At 43.8% G+C, this 18576-nt stretch overlaps 1 protein-coding gene across 3 annotated transcripts in view; it reads right to left on the bottom strand.

The window, feature by feature from the left end:
* The window catches only part of LOC138580467 (WD repeat-containing protein on Y chromosome-like), a 229438-nt gene that overhangs the window by 108117 nt on the left and 102745 nt on the right, over positions 1-18576 (bottom strand). For 2 of the 3 annotated variants that reach the window (XR_011304265.1, XR_011304264.1), the window contains one exon: positions 1860-2252. The exons of the other annotated variant lie outside the window; for it this stretch is intronic. The gene's annotated coding sequence lies outside the window, so the exon portion shown is untranslated. The remainder of the gene's footprint in view (positions 1-1859; positions 2253-18576) is intronic. 3 annotated transcript variants of the gene reach the window in all.

Genomic DNA, 18576 nt, shown 5'->3' with positions numbered 1-18576 from the left:
ACTTAGAAAATTAGAAAGGAAAAGGAGTAAGTTAAAATACTTTATCACAAGAGCTTTGGGGCTAATTTGGGGACGAGGCATGTAAATAGATACACTTATTGAACAAAAGAGACTATAAACTGGTTATCTTGTTGTCTAACTGCCGAGGCATTTACGCCCGTAGAGGAGAGGGGAAGGGTCGGCTGGGTAAGGGAGGTAAGATTGTTGAGTTTTCTATGGAGTATTATGGACAGCTATTTAGCACTCAAGAGGAACCTTAGCACACAGAGAATGAGGTCATTTTTTGGAATTTCTTTGCAGGGGACAAGGGAAAGTAATGAGTTGCTATCACATTCGAAGAATTCAGGAGTGTGGTAGAGCATATGCATAGAGGGAACACAGTCCCAGATCACATGGACAAGTTGTATTTATTGGTCACAAGATGTCTCATTAAAACAGAAAAGGGTGTTGAGAAAGATCTATTAAAGAATAACAGCAATCTACCCCTCCAACAACACACTATGTAAATGTCTCAAAGGACTTGGTAACAGATCTCTCTACTCTGCGAGAACAAGCCATAGCTCCCGTCGCAGGACTAGTGAACGGTGTGAGAGTTCCTAAGTACTTTGGAGGTCACAGGAACCCTTCTCTTGTACCGAGAAAAGGGTTCCTGCGACCTCCAAAGTAACCTCAGTGCATAGTAAACAATGTACTTGGCGCCATTAAAACACAGAGGTTTGCTTTTAGTTTAAAACGTTTTCATTTTTAGTTTTGAACAACTGTGAAGCCGTAAAACAGGGTCATTAAAAGTAATTAGCAGAACCCTGTATAACTTCCAACACTGGAAGGTCTGATTAGCAACGCCTGCAAGGTCTTTATAAATTAGCCACTTTTTGCAGTCCGCACATTGTTACTACAAGTTAGGGCAAGCCTCTTCTTCTGTCTCCTAACCCTAGATAAGCAGCACACCACCGTACCTTAGGGTTTAGTTCCCAAGCGAGGGCTTAGGAAGATTGGTTGGAGGTGCAAATACGATGTATTTATGCACACAATTGAATAATCACAACTGAGTACGTAACCTGTTTCTGTAATGTGTGAATGTGTTTGGGTATAGTTACAGGTTAGCTACTCACCCCCAGTCCCTAAGTGTGCTTTGTGACCATATTGCCGACAGGTTGACTTCAGGCAGTGGTGGCGGGCTATGTGAGCTTGGGGGTGTGGCTGGGCTGAAGCCAGGTGTGGGGGTCTCCCTCATATTGCTAATATGACTCCATGGCCACATCCTGTTCCTCATTGAAGTCAGGCTCCTCGACAATGTCCAACTGTGGCATGTGGCGGCGGGTATGGTGCAGGGGAGTGCTGGTGTGTGTCGGGACGCTGTCCTGTGGCATGTGTGCACTGTCACTGCCTGTGCTATATTTGGAGGCCACAACAGTGTGTGCAGGTGTCACTGGTGGTGGCTGGGCTGCCACTGCCGGAGGTGGTGGTGGATGGGCTGACACAGCTGTTGGGGAGACAAGATGGGCTGTCAGCACTTTGTCACATGTGTTGTCAGTCATGCATTCTACCCATCCCATGATGTGTGTGTCCCAGTGTTGTTGGTAGCATGTGTCTCACATGGGTCGTATTGCTCAAATGGGAGGCCATGCATGGGGGGGTTCATGCATGGGGGGCATTTATGGAGAGGGGGCTGGGTTCATGCTGGGTGTGTGCGATGTGCATGCATGTGTGATTTATCAGGGTGCCACTGCCATTGAGGGGTGTGTAATGCGTGACATGCCATGGGTCAGGCCACTTGCCATGCCCGTTACTCTGTGCTTTGCTTGTGGATGCATGCAATGTGAGGGGGGTCATGCACATGTACATGCACTTGTACTTACTGGCATCTCCTTGAGTCTCTGCTCCCGCTTCAGCACCTCCAATGCCCTCAATCCCCTCCATGTGGAGGATGCTGCTGAGGCGCTCCTCCCATGGGATGAGTCGTAAGGGTTCACGGTGCTGCCACCAGTGGCTGCGCACTCCCTCCTGTGCTTGACTATGGCTGCACGGACCTTGGACTTGAGGTCGTCCTACCTCTTCCCGCAGTCCTTTTTTGGTGGTGGATGGTCCTGACAGCTGTCACATTGGCCACCGCCTCATCCCATATGGCGCTCTTCATCTGGCAGCTTGTCTTGGGCTGCCTGGCTTCAAACAACTCTTCTGCATACTGCAGCACAGTGTCCATCAGGGCTGTGAGTTCTGCATCTTTTTCAGGTTGTTCTGGTCCTGGATGGCTGTGGGAAACAGTGGATTCATTTGGATTGGGGTTTTAATAATGGCCGCCGCACTTCTTGTGGTTTCTGCTGCATTTCTGTTTCCGGCACCAGTTTTTAACGCCATTCTGGGTTTACAGCCATTTTTGATGGCGGATCTGTTATTTCTTTATTTTTCAGTCTGGTATTGCCAGCTGTTTTTCCCCTTCATCTGCTAATACCGGCAATCTGTTATTGCCGCTTCCGGCTTGGGTTTGTGCACACGCCCGCATACTCATAGTACGGCAGGGATTCTGCTGCATGACCAGCCGGAAACGCTAATACCTGATTGCCGGTATTAGCAGATTTTTAAGGGATTACTCAGAATGAGGCCGATTATTCGTTATAAACTGATACTATGCCACATCAATTTGAAAGTGTAAAACAACTTTTTATGAAAAACTGTTAAGTGTTCATACACCAGATCAAAATACTAAATCAAGCTTTCTACTCTGTGAGGTTGATAAAGGTGAATATATAATAGTAAAACCTGCTGGGCTAAAAGACTTAGAAAGTATAACATAACATCAGAGTGGTGCAAGTCTACAGTTCAGCTCCTCTGAATGAGGGTTATAAAAACTGAGCAGTGACGCCTAATGAAGAGCATAAAGCATTAGTGAGGCGAGAAGATTAGGCAGCCAAATTCAAGGCTGTCAAAGTGAAATGTCGAGGTTTTTCCAAAAGATGATATGTGACCCTGGTCAAATCTTTGTATCTTACTTTATAGTACTGTGCTGACTTCTGTGAAAAGGGTTTCCTTCTCACACTATGGTTACATTGCTTAGTCCATTGCCTGCCGTTCCTTTTCAGGTTGGCCAATTGATTTGAAGGGGTCCTAGATAGGAGAGAGCCTACCAAATATCATACGTTTCTAGAGAGCTTATTTTCAGGTCAGCTGATTTGACACAAAAAATTGTTTGCTGTATACAGTTTCAAGTGTTATTTTTCGCAACATGAATAACAATGTTCAACTCTATGTTAAACAATGACTTTACAAAGGTAACTTCATCAGGCAGTTTCTTTTTTGGGTGTATTTAAAGCTTTCAAAGACAATAGTAAAACCCACATCAATTTGCGTTCTCATATGTGTATGTTTCTTTTGATGAAGGAGAAAATAAAGCTACGAAAGAATCACTTTCATGTTGCATAACATGTTTCTATACGTTTTTAAATATGTTCATGTCTAGTTACCCTGTGATAGTTACACTTTCAAAATCAGGTTTACAAAACGGGGTATTCATTTAGTTCAGGAAAATCAAACACTCACAAATAGGTGCACTTTGCTGTATAGCAAGGACTCAGAAACAATGGGACCAATTGCCAAAATTGCAGACAGGGCTCAAATGCCCACGTCACTCTTTATCATATGTGGGAGATCCTGGGAGAATCCAAGTAATTTTTTTAAAAGCTCAGGTGTGCCCTAGCTCATCTGTGCAAGATCAAGTTGCTCTTTTGGGTTTGAGGATGGCAGGTCCCATTATTATTCAAACATACCGCTAAATAGTCATAGTAATCAATGTTTTCAATTTTGACGCCGTCCAGGTCCAGATCCAGGAAAGGCAATGTTGTTTTATAGCAAGTCATTATTTTAGTTTTGTGTTTGGATATCAGGACTGCATCATCCGAAAATAGCAGGATATGTATGTGTTCATTATATATTAATGGGGCAACGGTTTGGGTACCCAACAATGATCTGGCGAGGTTGTTTATGAACAAGGTGAATAGATAGGGGGCCATAAAACAGCCTTGCCTCATCTCCTCAGTAATAGGAAAAGCCTCTGTCTGTTCACCCTTGTGTCTCCATCTCACAACAGCTGTGTTACACAAATAAAGTACTCTAATGAAGGTTAGCAGTTGATGATGAAACCCAGTCATTCAAAGCTACACATAAACGGTGGTGTTTGTACATTTTGTTCTATAATATAAACATAATGCAGAGACACATTATAGTCAGTAAATTGTACATTATTTATCACTGCTCAAAGTTAAACGCACAAAGCAATAATGTTCTGTGACAAAGTACAGGTATTCTTTCACTATATTGTGTCATTACATGCTGCATCTTAAGGTTTTCATGCACAATGAAAACCCACACTGAATAGAAACATTATCACATAACTGGCACATTCAAAAGCCTTTCTCCCATGTCTACCCAAGTCGATGATGTGCTCAGCTCACCCAGAAACATCAACCAACATGTTGACCATATGAGGAAGTCAGAGGAGGTGTGGGAGTTATCTTCAAATTAAACTGGACCTATACCATACTCCGACAAACAACCATGAACTCCTTAGAGCTTCTCTCATACCAGCTTCTATTCTTGCATAAACAAACTGCCACATTCCATTTGATCTACCACGCGACCTACAGGTGTGGGTCATTCCCCAATCACTCTTCCAAACTCATCACCACAGCATCAATCGCAAACTCAACAAACATATTCCTTGGTAATATGATCTGCCAGGGACCCAAGCCACTACATCAAATCGGGGATGCTCCCCTCCATTTTATGGATTCCCTAGACATAAACAAAGATTGACTAAACCCCATAAACATCACAGGATAGATACTCTTCCTCATCTTCTCAGCATCTTCGATGATGCAACATCTTAACCTTCTGTCACCTGATTGGGCAGATCGAACCATCATGTCCTTGAGTGTCTCATTTAAGGAATTCAACTTAAGTACTAGAACCCAAACTAGCAACTCTAACCAACCGACCACACATAACCTCAACATTCTCTAATCAACTCTTAACCAAACCATAATGGAGCTGGTTGATGTATATGCCCCCTAAAACTACTTCAAACCAGGGACAAAGCCAAACCCCCCTGTTACATGGAAGTACTAACCAACAATAAGCGGACCATCTGGTCACTCGAAAAATGCTTGCATAAAATGCAGAGGAACAAAGACCTCCTCACCCTCAATGCCTCATGAAGTATGTTCTGGTCTTTCATCATTGAAGCCAAAACCTTATATCATCTATGTGTGTGGCCACCAATAAGAGTACAGATCTCTTCAAAGAAGTCAAACACTGCTCAAACCCATTGCCAGAACCGGTAATCCCTGTGTCTACAGTAAAATGCAATACTATTAACTTTTTCATTAGCAAGATAGATAACATAGGATGATAGATCAATACTGCAAAATCGGTAACCAGCTCTCGATCCAACGGTGCACAACACAAACCAGCACCGCCTTCACTTCCCTCTCCTCCAAGAATCTTGCTGACACCCTTGCGTCACTCAAATCAATTATATACAAAGATAATGACCTCCTTACTGCCATCCTAAAGCAGCTGAATGTGCCACTGTCTCTCCCCTCCTCAAAACAATAAATACCTCACTCACATAATGCATCCTTCTAAGCACCTTTAAACAGGACTAATCCTTCCTTTCTACAAAGAACCTGCTTTGGACCCATACGATTGCTAGCCACTCATTATTTGGACAAATCATTGGGAAGGCAGTTTCAAACCAACTCTGTGATGGAATTAACCAACACAGCCTGCTCCTTTATTCAGAGCAAATGTAGCACTGAAACAGCCACCATCCAGGTCAGAGTTGACACTCTGTAAACTATGCGCAAAGACGACTCATGCCTCCTGGTCCTGCCTCCTGGTCCTCTGCGACTTCTCTATTGTGTTTGACATGGTCGACCACCTCACACTGACCAGCCTACTCTCAAACAGAATGCACCTCTCATACAGAATTCGCAACTTGTTCACATATTACCTCTCAGATGGGCACTAAGCTGTCTGGATGAGCAGCTTCCACTCATACCGCCTCCCGATCCCCTGCAGAGTCCCAAAAGGCTGAATACTTTCTACAGTGATCTTCAATGTATATATTTAGCTGTGGGAGCACTTCTCAATGACTCCATCTCACTCCACCAATATGCAGACAATACCCAGTTATACCTGTACATCAATGGTACCTAGGATGTCTCACACCTGAAGAATTGCCTACCCTCCAACCTAGCCTGGATAAAAAGCACATACATGAAGCTCAATTGAACAAAGATCAAATTAATCCTACTCGCTCATCCATCTAAGCAGGACACCATTCGTAGGTAGCTAAACCACATGCATATTGATGGCATCACACCTCACCTAGCCTCGACTGACAAATCATGCAGGTTCACTAAAGACATCACTTTCTCGGTCCAACAACATATATATATATATATATATATATATATATATATATAACACTTAGGTATGTTTCTGTACTCAGCTGATGCAATTTATCAGTGTTAGGTTGCCATCTGCCGTCAAAATTGAAAGGTGCACCTCTGTGTGTCGTTAAACTTCAACAACAGCAATCATTTTAACTAACAGAATGAGCATGGTTCTACGCAGTCATCTTCAACTTCCACTATCGCAAACATTCGGAATAATTTCAAGTTACTTCTTTCCATGGCCACTTCTCTTCACACAGGGCACAGCAGTTCCAGTGTCAATGAACAGTTAATTACTGGCTCAAAGTTTCAGTCCCTAAAAATCGAAACCCTGTAGGACGCATGCCTCCTCACAAGCTAAAACGGAAAGTAGGTGCTGTAATTATGCTATTACACAATCCTATGCGATCACAGGGACACTGCAATGGAACAAGGTTGACAGTTACCCATCACCAAAGACACATCATGTGTAATCGATGGAACTTAGATACTGTTCTTATACTGCACATACCTCTCATTCCATCTGATACAAATCTGCCTTTCAAATTCAAAAGAAGGCAGTTACTCATGGGGGTATAAGCCACAGGGACCTACGCCCCCTTTCTGGAAGCGATCAGTTGTAATTCTGATATTTAAGAAGGGGGACAGAAGTGACCCTATGAATTACTGACCGATATTGACCTATAAGATATGCTAGAATGGTGTAGGTTATTCCAAGAACGGATAGATAGAGAAAAAGGACCCAAACCACCAGAGACCAGATAAACCTTCTCTGGAGGATAATGCCCTTTGTTCTACCAGAGGACTTCAGAACCACAGTCCAGGCACTGGTAATCTCACACATTAATGAGGTAAATGCTGTCCTCACCAGTATTCATGTAATGCAACTGCCCCCAGTTAGGGCCACCAAATTTGCCAGGGCACAACTCATTATGAGAAACACAAAATTGGTTGTGCGCCCCCCCTTCAATGTGATTACAACTCATAGCTTGATATGCTGCCCCACAAAAGAACAAGTTAGTTACCACTAGTAACGTTTTTTCGACTGGATGTTCCTCCCAAATACTCATCTTATGATATGATATCCTTCAGGTTCAGCCGCTTCGGAAAAGATTTTCGGCAGATGGCGATGTGCGTCGATTAGGTCATTTTCGATTTACCTTGAGGGCCTCCATCTCGTAGTCGATGTCACGGTCAGTATATATAGCACATGCAGAGCCTGTTGGCTTCAGTTCTGTTTTTATGCCTTCCTCATGCAGAATTACCAGCATCAGTCAAACCTGAACAGTACTAGATTCTCAAAGAGCATAACGTGAAATACCTGCAAATTCTACAACGGGTTAGGCTGGGTGGGGGGGATGAGGAATACATGGGAGGGACATCCAGTCGAAAGAATGTTACCAGGGCTAAGTAACTTGTTTTTCAAACAGATTGTGTACTCCCACACATTCCTCATTTTATAATAGACTCCCAAAACAGCGTTATGTTTTGGAGGAAGAAGTATGAATTAACAGTGTTAATGTTTGTCATGGATTGAGTATAAAACCGCTTTCCCAAATCCTTCTTCTTGGCTAGCGAATGAGTCCAGACAGTAATTCTGTCTGAAAGTGTGAATGGTAGACCAAGTGGTTGTCGCACACACATCTTTTATAGGCACCCTATTTTGGAGAGGGAAGACGTTGCTTGTAGAGTGTGCTCCTAAGCCTTCTGGAGGATCTTTCTTAGCCAATCTGGTCATGTTGACATATCTTCATCATCCGAGAAATGTTAAAGCTCAAGGCTCTTCTTGGATCGAGCCTATGTAGCCTTTCCTCTGAGGTGGCGGATATAAAGTTGGAAGCACAGTGTTCTGGGCTAGGTGGAAGTCAGACACAATTTTTGGTAAAAAAAGAAAGTTTAACCCTAAGGACCACCTTATCCTTTTAAAAAATGGCAATTGGAGGCTTACTAGATAAGGCGTGCAATTCACTCACCCTGCGGGCTGATGTTAACGCCACCAATAGAATGGTTTAAAATGTAAGCTGTCTTAACGGACATGACTGAAGTTGCTCAAAAGAAGCACATATCAGGAATTTTAATACCAGATTAAGATCCCAATTTGGGACTTGAAAAGGTGTAGGAGGGAACACATTAGTGAGCCCCTTAAGAAAAGGTATGACCAATCGCATTTTAAAATAAGATACCTCCTTTGAGGTGCACTTGAAGATAGAAAGCGCTGCCAAATATCCCTTAATGGTCCCAGTCTGAAGCCCCAGATTAACCAAATGTAACAAAAAAGACAACACCATAGGTGTAATGCATTGAAAAGTATGCACATCCTTTTCCCTACACCAGCTGCAGAATTTATTCGAACAGCAGTGGTATAAAGATTTTGTTGCTGGCCTTCTGGTCGAAAGCAAAATCTCCATTATGTCATCGAGGAGGTCCCCATCCTTATATCTCAACATCTCAGAAACCTTGCTTGAAGGTTGAGTGTCTTGACCTCCGGATGGAGAATCCGAGCCTCCTCTCACGAGAGAAAGTCCTCTCTTTGCAGAAGACGCATTGGAGGGCAGATGGATATGTCCAGAAGGTCCGGGTACCACGTTCTCCTGGCCCAATCTGGAGCAATTAGGATCATGGATTTCCCGAACTTTCTCAACCTCCCGATCACGTGAGGAATTACGGGGACTGGAGGAAAAGCGTACAGGACTGGAAACTCCCAGTCCACTATGAACGCGTCTCCTAGAGGTCCTCTTGGGGGAAATTCCCTGGAGCAGAACAGTTCACACTTCCGGTTGACACTGCTTATGAACAGGTACACTTGAGTGGTTCCTCAAAGGGTGAAGATCTCTTGAAGAACTTCCTGAGCTAGTTGCCACTCATGGGAGACTGTGCTCTGCCTGCTCTGAGCGTCCACCACCGTGTTCCTCTCTGCGGCTAGTTGAACTGCCAAAAGAGAGAGTCCTTCTTGAATTGTCAGAAACCAGAGCTGCATTGTGGAAGTAACCCTACACTTCCTTTCTTGTTGAGGCGGTACATGTCCACTGTGTGGTCCGTCATTATCAGGGCATTCTTTCCCCATACAGAGGGCAGAAAGGCCTTCAGCGCAAGTCTGATCACCCTCAGCTCCAAAAGATTGATGTTTAGTTTGGACTATAAAGGTGACCAACGACCGCTGATTGTCAGATCGTTGGCGTGGGCTCCCCACCCCGCGAGTGAGGCATCCGTCACTACAATTATCTGCGGCCACGGTTGCCAAAAAGGTTCTCCCTTTAGAATATTGTCCTTGCAGGCCCACGACAGGAGATCCTGTACAACCCTGTTTGGAACCTGAAGTAGGTCAGACTTTGTTGTCGAGAATTGAGACCACTGTGTCCTGAGAGCCCATTGAAGGGATCTCATTTTTAGGCGAGCATCTGGTACCAGAGAAATGCAGGATGCCATGAGGCCGAGCAACCTCAAAAAGTAAATGGACGGAAGACGCTGGGCACTTTGGAGTTTGGGGACCATCTGCAGAATGTATTGAGCCCTCACCTCGGGTGGCAAGGCTTTTCCCAAAGTTGTATCCAGGACTGCTACGATAAATTGGAGTCTTTGAGATGGTATCATGTGGGACTTGTAATTGAGGGAGAAGCCCAGTTTTTGGAGAGAGTGGCAGGCAACACTGAGATGTTGCAGGACTTTTTCAGGAGAATATGCCCTTATCATCCAATCGTCCAGGTAGGAGTAGACACGCTGCCACCACTGCCATTAACTTGGTGAATACCCTCGGGCGGAGGTCAACCCAAATGGCAGAATACGAAATTGAAATGAGATAATGAGAACCGCCAACTGCGAACCTCAGGTACTTTCTGTGCTGGTGATGGATCGACACATGAAAGTAAGCATCCTGAAGGTCGAACAACACCATCCAATCCTGGAGACAGAGTGCATGAAGAATCTGAGAAAGGGTAACCATCTCAAACTTGTTCTTCCTGAGGAACTTTCTCAAGTTTCTCAAGTCCAAGATGGGTCTCAATTTTCTGTTCTTTTTGGGGATTAGAAAATAAAGAGTGTACCATCCTTTCTTCCTCTCCATCACAGGCACTGGTTCTATAGCATATTTCTCTAGCAGGCTCAAACTTTCCGCACAAGGAACGGATCTTAAAGCCTGAAAGAGTGGCTCCCCAATGGATGGTCCTGAGGCCTCTTTAGAAAGGGGAGGCATTAATCCTGGGCTATTGTTTCCAATGCCCACATATCTGAAGTAATGCCCCACTATTCTTCCAGATGCAGCGATAGTCTGCCTCCCACCGGGGTCTTGTGGGTTAAGGCATCAGAGAGGTTTTGTGGAATCTTCTTTGGCCCCTTTAACTTGTGAATCCTCTCGCTCTTCTAACTGAGGAGTAGAAGCAAAAGGACTTGCCCCATCCTAGATGATTGACTGGGATGAGAGGTTTGAGACTGTATAATAGAGGCTCCAAGAGACTTGCCTGCTGCCTTTGAGGTCTGCAGCTTCTCCAGACTTTCATCAGGTTGCTGCCAACCTGCTGGGTGCTATCGAAGGGCATGCTGAGGAGCCTGGACTGCATGTCCGGTGCAAAACCTGACTTCCTCAACCATGCAAATATGTGTATCCCAGTGCTTGCCATCATGGCTCTGCTGGTGCTACCAGATGAGTCCAATCCTGATTGCAGAGACTCGCACATTGCCTCCTTGCCAGCTCAGGAAGCTGTCTCTCTGTTCCCATTCAGCAATATGGTCAGCTACCATAGCTACACGGTCCCACAGGGTGTATGGTAATTTTTCTAACGCGCAAGGGGAGTTCGTGGACTGGAGCGCCATGCTTCGAGCAGAAAAAATGTTTCTCGCCCAAGCGTTGAAACGCTTATCATCCCTATCTGGTGGAATGGTAGGGTACACAGTCTGTTTTGGGTTGACATTGCTGCCTGCACAACTAGGCTTTCAGGTGTAGTACGTTACAACAAATAGGTAGGGTTGCTACTAGATGGCTTATATTTTGTGGGGAGATTCTTGTTCACTGCAGGGTTTGTCTCTGGAACTTCCAAATTCCCCATGGCCCTTTTATGGAAAGCTATATGAAAAGGAAGTATGGGATCCTTTTGTGGACCTTTATCCAGGATAGCCATTAGGTTGTCTTGCTCAAACGGTGGAGCAGGCCTGCTCCATCCCATAAAATCTATTACTCTGGTCATCAGATGCCTATAAAAAGCATCGCCATGATCTGCCGGATCCGGCTTCCCAAACTGCATCTCACGTGAAGTGTCAACCCCACTAGCAGACTGCAAATTTTCATACAAATCCTTTAATCTTGATTCTTGTGAGACCAGACATTCTGGGACGTTAGGTGTGCTTAGATGTAATCCAATTGGTGGTGTATCTTGATCTGAGGGCTCGAATTCCTTATACATTGAGGATAGAGACTTAAAGAAATCTTTCTTTGTTACTAACTTGTAAGATTTCTCAATTTCCTTTGGTTTAGCAGGTAAAGGCTCTTATGACTTCAATAAAGGTGTTGATGACTTCAACACTAATGGTGCCGATGACTTAGATGTTGATGGCGTTGACGCTAAAGGTGTCAACGTCTATGAATTCTTCGATTTTGCCTTCGTCAGAGTCCTCAGAGGGCTTAACACTCGACTCAAAGGAGTCTTTGCCGATTTCTGGTCATGTCGAGATCTCAATGGATCTCGATGGGTCTTCGACTTACGTTCCGGGCTCAAGGGTGCACGAAATGTAGTCTTTGGTCTTTCCTTGTCTGCCTTATACGGCTCGACACGGGTATGGCACACTTCTTCCTTCAAGGGGGTTGGGGCCTCTCTCTCGAAGATGTTCATCATTTTATGTCTGAAATCTTCCCACTCAGCCAAGGTGGAGGATTTAGAAGGACAGGCTATACTTTTCTCTGGAGAGGAATCGGATGAAATCAAAGAGGGCGACCTTTGATGCCCTTTCTTCGATTTCCTCAAAGATGACGAGGAATGGTGTGACCTGTTCCTGGAGCATGATGTTTTTTTAAATTTCTTCCTTCAAGGAGAGGAATCTCAACTCGTCGGTTGATCTTTTTCTCAATTGAGTTATCGAAGGGGATTTAGTAGGGGTCCTACCCGCAGCTGGTTTCCCTTTATGCTCTTACAGCGCCTTACCAGTCATCGACTGACAGGATTGACAATCCGCTGTTTCATGTTCGGAGCCAAGGCACCACAGACACACTCGATGGGACATCTTGGCACCACAGTTGTAGCACTTTTTGAACTTCGTCGCCGGGGTTGATGGAGCTGAAGACAAGGCCATAATTGGAACAAAGTCGGAAGCCAAGGGACGCTGGGCGTGCTATATATACCGTCTGTGACATCAACTACGAGCCGCAGGCCCTCAAAGGACATTGAGTCGATTGCATTGATGCACAGCACCCACTTCCGAAATGATTTTCTGAAGCAGCTGAAGCTGAAGGCTATCAAAATAGAAGATAAGGAACACGTGGGAGGACACAATCCATTCAAAATAAAAATATGCATTTCTACTCCCTTACAGTCTCCATACCCTCTTCAGAATTGCTGGAATTAGACAAAAAAACAAGTGGCATTTCAAGTGTAACATTAGCAATGGACAATGAGGGGTACTTGTTTACTAGCATAGCTACAGGACACATTTTATAAAGAGCAACTGTGAGGAACTCATGGTGACAACAGTAAAGACAGACACAAGTGATCACAGTTCAAGGGTTTTTATGAAACGTTATAATGGGTGAGAAAAGTGCCTAACCTAAACCTAAATCTAAGATGGAAGCAAGCTACAACCATCAAATAATAATAAGGCAGTCCTAGTGGCGTCTTGTCAAATAAAAAGGGTCTATACTAAAAAAGAAACATTGCCTATCCTTACAACTAAATCACAAAGTAGTGTGTGATAATGTTCACGAGAAAAGAAAGAAGTGTTTACCAAATGATAAGTCAGGATGGTAGGATGGTAAGGATGGGGTCTCCCTTACCTACGTTTTTAGCACGGGACAAGGCAGGACCTTTGAGCACAGCACACTCATGGGCCTCGCCAGCATGAGATTACAGTTCCTTCAATGATGCCAGGACCTTCTGGAGCTAATTCTCTTTCCTGGTAAGTCTCTTGCTTTAGAAGGCCGGTTGAACCACAACAATAAACAAACAAAGTATCTCTTTGGTAATCTTTCACGTTGGCCGATTGCTCTTCGCCCCTTTGCATCCCCCTCAGCCGGGCTTTGATCCCTCTTGCAATGTTGGCCTCCTGCAATCGGGTTCACTACGGCCTGTCACAATGTTCACGGGTACATTACTTTTTCCCCCTCAATTCTTCGGCATCCCTCTGTCGGGTTCACATTTGCCAGTTTCACAGTTCATTCAATTTGGCATCCCTCTGTCGGGTTCGCGTTTGCCAGTTTCACAGTTAATTCAATTTGCTCATCTCATCGGAAAGCAGGGTTCCCTTCCCCTAGCTTTCTCCTGGCATCCCTCACACTCGCCACAGTCCCAATACAGTCTCTTTAGACCCCTTAGGTTCTTCCCTCTACCTAAGTCCGGGTCTCAGCCCCCAGTCAGGCTTGCCTTAAAGCCCCCAGCCAGGCTACACACAGTTCTATCAGTTTTCTCCAATGTGTCAAAGACTTTCGATTAGGGGTTTTGCTCGACCCTCATAGGATCACTTTAACACTTCTCTCCAGCCTCTCTTAAGGCCTCTTGGCTTTTGTAGTTTCAACAAAACAAAAAAAACAAAACCCAAAAAGAGGCTTCAGTTAGAGTTCTTTGAATGAGCGCCCCACTCTGCTTCTGAACCTTATACTGAGGTTTCTTTAAAGTTCATTTACACAAGTTCTTTGTTCAACAAGGTCGCCGCCTGCAACCTGGTGCCCAGCACACTTCGGTTTTACTTATCTAACTTGTTCGACTCACCGGCTGTGCTGAACTGTCAGAGTTTTCTTGTCTTGTGAGTCAAGGACAGTACCACAGCGGCAAGTGCTTCCTCCTGCTTTGGCTATCAGTGCGGGTAAGCCCTGTGTGCCACTGATACCTGTCACACCACACGCCAGCTGGACTTCCCGGTCTTATGATTTCTCTTTCAGAGTCTTCGTGGGTCTGAGTTGAAAAGGGCAAGGGCAGTTCCCCCTTTGTCGTCCTTCCCGTTCTCCCCGCTTTTCTCCTCCATTTGAACTGCTGGTCTGGTGTAGATGTTTGCTCGTGCGTTCGACCTTGCTCAAAGTGTGCTCTCGTGCTCCGCCTTTTATCCCTGTGGGGATGGGAAAGGGCTGTCAGGCGTGAGTAGTTATGGTCAATTGCCTGACTCTGCCTGACCCTTGCGTTGGGACATGTCAGATAAACGGCTTTGTTGTTATTCCGTTGTCTTTCGCGGTATGAGAAAGTGCTCATTTCAGAAAATGGGGAGGGGTAGAGGTTCTTAATATTCTGCTGGTTAGCCCTCTTCCTAGTGGTTGTGGTTAGCTTGGAAGGTTGGGTTTTGTGAAATGAGTAGGAGAGATTGTGGGAACTATAGTGTTTTGTCACAGACGACTGGGACTTCGGAAAATGATAATCTGAGGGACGGGGAGAAGAATGACTGGGAGTACTCGGGTAGGTAACCGGAAAATAGGGACTCTAAGAGATGTAGTTACCCACTGTAAAGTTGTTCAAGTTCCTAATTTGTTTCACAGACAAGGAGTGGTTGTTGGATTTTGATAAGGGAGAATGACTGTGGGGATAACGATTTAATTTGGAATAGCCTTTAAAAGCCTCAAGGACTCTGTCCTCCTCCCTGGTGTATTACTGCATCTCACCTGGGGCCACCTGAATAAGGGATTCTCAAGGTCTACTTGGGAGAATACCCTCAGGTTTCTCACACTGCCAATTGGAGGGTATAGTATCAGTTGCAGGACTCTGATCAGTAGCCATGTCAGTGAAAAAAGTACACCATCATAGACGGAGCACTCATATTAGCACCAGGGGCACCACGAAGGGGGGGCCGCAGCCACCCTTATAAAATGCTGCCCTCCACCCCACAGGCCCATTCAGCTATGTGTGTTTGTTTTGGTGTGCCACCACAAGATTTCCAGTGTGCCCCCCCCTATAAAAACTGTCTGGGGTGCCACTGATTAGCACTCTCACAGGGAGTAAAAGTGCTCAACCATGAAGACAGACTGGAAACAATGAGAAAGGTACACATAGCATTGCACATATAGTGGATATAAATTAGAAGTTAACAGAAAGGTACATGTATGGTAACGTAGATTGGTTTTCAAGCGATATTGCTTTTAGCTAGCGAAGAAACCAATGACTTTGTGCTGTGCAATATATCAAGGCCACTATGATTGTGCATGACAGAAAACTATAGCTATATAAAGCATGAGCAAGACTTTTTTTTGAAGAGCATACCCTGAGAACTAAATCACTCTTAGAGCCTGACAATTGTGACCATTTTAGAGACTGGCAATTTTGACAGGTTAGATACCACAAAATGAATGCCTTGTCTAGCAAGTTGAAATTATTTTCAATATTTTTTTACTATTTTTATTTTTTATTGTGCTTATTCAGTAAATACAAACCTTTTATACATTTTAATAGGATAGAAAAACATGAAAATGGTAAAATTCGTCTTACTAAAATTCAATAAAACTACCAAAAATTCCTAAAACTGCTGACAGAAATATACAACTCCTAATTAAACATTAATTAATGAAAAATGAACGCACAGCATGTATCCCGAGAAAATATTGTCCAAGTGTATCAGATAGAAATCAAATATAGGACTTCCCTCCTGACGTGATAGGCAGCGGCAAAAATTACAATAGATTCTGCGCTGTAAAAGGTACTCCAAAATTGATCGTACTCAATCAGATCAGAAGTAGAATGCAATTAGAATAACTTAAAATAGTAATATTTCATTTTTGTACACTGGGTGAGGAGATGGTGAGCGGTTTTGACTGTTGCATTACATAATCAGCAAATTCTCTCATGCTGAAGAATGTTGGCCCACCGCCCAGTACGTTCGAATGTACCTAATATATTAAATCGCAGATAAATAATACATCTTTGCAATTGCTTTGAGCATAGCTTGGTTAAATAAGTACAGGGCGAATTGGGGCGAACGCTCTCTGCTCCGTGTACAAAGCGTACATTTTTAATTTGGCAAGACGATTGATATTATTACACATATCATTGTCTCCTGCTTTACTTTTTAATATCGCTATCATATTAGGGTTTGACAAGATATCCCCATGCGATACATCTAATTGATCTAAAGACCTTACTGTGTTTGTCCTTAATTGTATTAAAAATTCATTTTTGCTACCCAGTGCGTACTGTTCAGCCAACAAACTAAGCATGGGAGTAATTACTTTACATGAAAGAATAAGAGGGAAGTAAAGATTACTATGCTGTACCTGCCATAGCGAGCGAATGGAGGGAACACCTAACTCTCATCGGAGAGCCTCAAGCAATACAGATTGAGGTACTCCCAAGATCAAACGTAAGATCTTCCCCTCCATGCTGTCTAGCCAGTCCAACGACCATCAAGAAAATTCTGAATTATCTAGCCTTTAGAAAGGCTGTTAAAACCTTTCTTTTCTAGGCTGCTGGCCCCTAGCTAGGATCTCCTTCACTCTAGCGCCATGATAACCTCGGGTTTACAATTGGACCTAACATAACATAACATAACATAACATGTTACCAGGACTTACGGCTAACCTATACAATATCCCTGGGATTATGCTTTTACAGTATATCGCTATTAATCCCTCAATGTTGTTCCCACCCATGGTGCATGCATATCGCTTAAGTAGGAACCATTTTTTCAATATTTTGAAACAGTCAAAGCTACCATAGAGCTTTTGGGATGGTGAGCTGCTAATCGGGAATTCGGGGTAAGTATATCTATCAACTATTTCCAAAGGCTTGTTGATTGACCAGGAGTAATTTGTTTTCTTGGGTTTACCACCAATAATGAAGACTTTCGTTTTTACAGCATTTATTTTGAGGTTGTTAGTCCCAGCAAATGTATATAGAGCCTCCAATGAGCGCTGTAATCCAATTGGGGTACAATCAATAAAAATAGTTTCATTTGCGTAACCTATCCACGGTACAGGGGTGGTACCCATACAAGGCAGGAAATTGCAGACAGCTTTAATAGCCAGGTCCAAGTCGCTAACATAAAGATTATAAAGAAGGGGGGATAAGTATGCATCCCTGCTTCACACCAATATTGAAGGGGACTTCAGAGGTGATCTCCCCAACTTGATTCATGCATACCATCACCGTATTGTCAGTGTAGAGAGTGACCAAAAAGTCCAATAATGGTGAATCAATGCCCCATTTTCTCAATTTTGTCCAAAATTGTGGTCTAGATACTGTGTCAAAAGCTTTGCTGAAGTCAACAAAGCAAAGATATAGCCTATCATTAGCAGAGGCATTGCAGGCAAAGATGAGAAACTGTAGAGCATATAAGTTATGCAAGCTACTATGACCCTCACGAAAACCCGTTTGAAATGGAAATAAGCTCTCATCCCTGACCCATTTAACTAGTTTTTGCAGCAATAAAGTGGCGAATATTTTTTATCTAGCATCTATCATGGCCAATAAGCGGTAGTTAAAAGGGTTATTCCTTTTTTATGCACCGGAATCAGCACAGCCCTCGGCCAGCTAGTGGGGATTACACCATTGTTTAACATTTTCTAATAGAGCTGCTCAAGAACAGAAGCCCAGAACCCTTGAGAACAGCGTTTGCCAAGGAATCCGTTCCAGGTGCCCGCAAATTGTTCAGGGCATTGATAATCAATACAATATCCTCTGAATCAAAACACTCTAAGAGTGAAGTGTTGGGCTCATATTTAAGATTGGGCCATTCATTAACATCAGTAGTGTGATAAAGTTCCTTTATAGCCACAATCAGATTCACTAATAGGATTGACCTCCAGTTTAGAGTTATAATTAATACATGTTCTAATTGTGGCCCAAAATTTTCTTTCATCATGACTTTTGATAAGTTGGTATAATCGTCGCCAATTTCCACTGCCAAAGAGCACTTATGGGCTTTTAGACAATTTTTGTATCGGTTGATCTTTTCATTCTGTGTGTAGCTTTGATCCTGGTCTTTGGTGTACGTGGTGGTTTGGCAAAGCTGCATT

This window comes from Ambystoma mexicanum, chromosome 3p (genome assembly GCF_040938575.1).
Source record: "Ambystoma mexicanum isolate Mex_15411 chromosome 3p, UKY_AmexF1_1, whole genome shotgun sequence".
Lineage (NCBI taxonomy): Eukaryota > Metazoa > Chordata > Amphibia > Caudata > Ambystomatidae > Ambystoma > Ambystoma mexicanum.
Note: the sequence above shows the minus strand (reverse complement) of the source record. Positions and strands in the feature narration are given on the sequence as shown.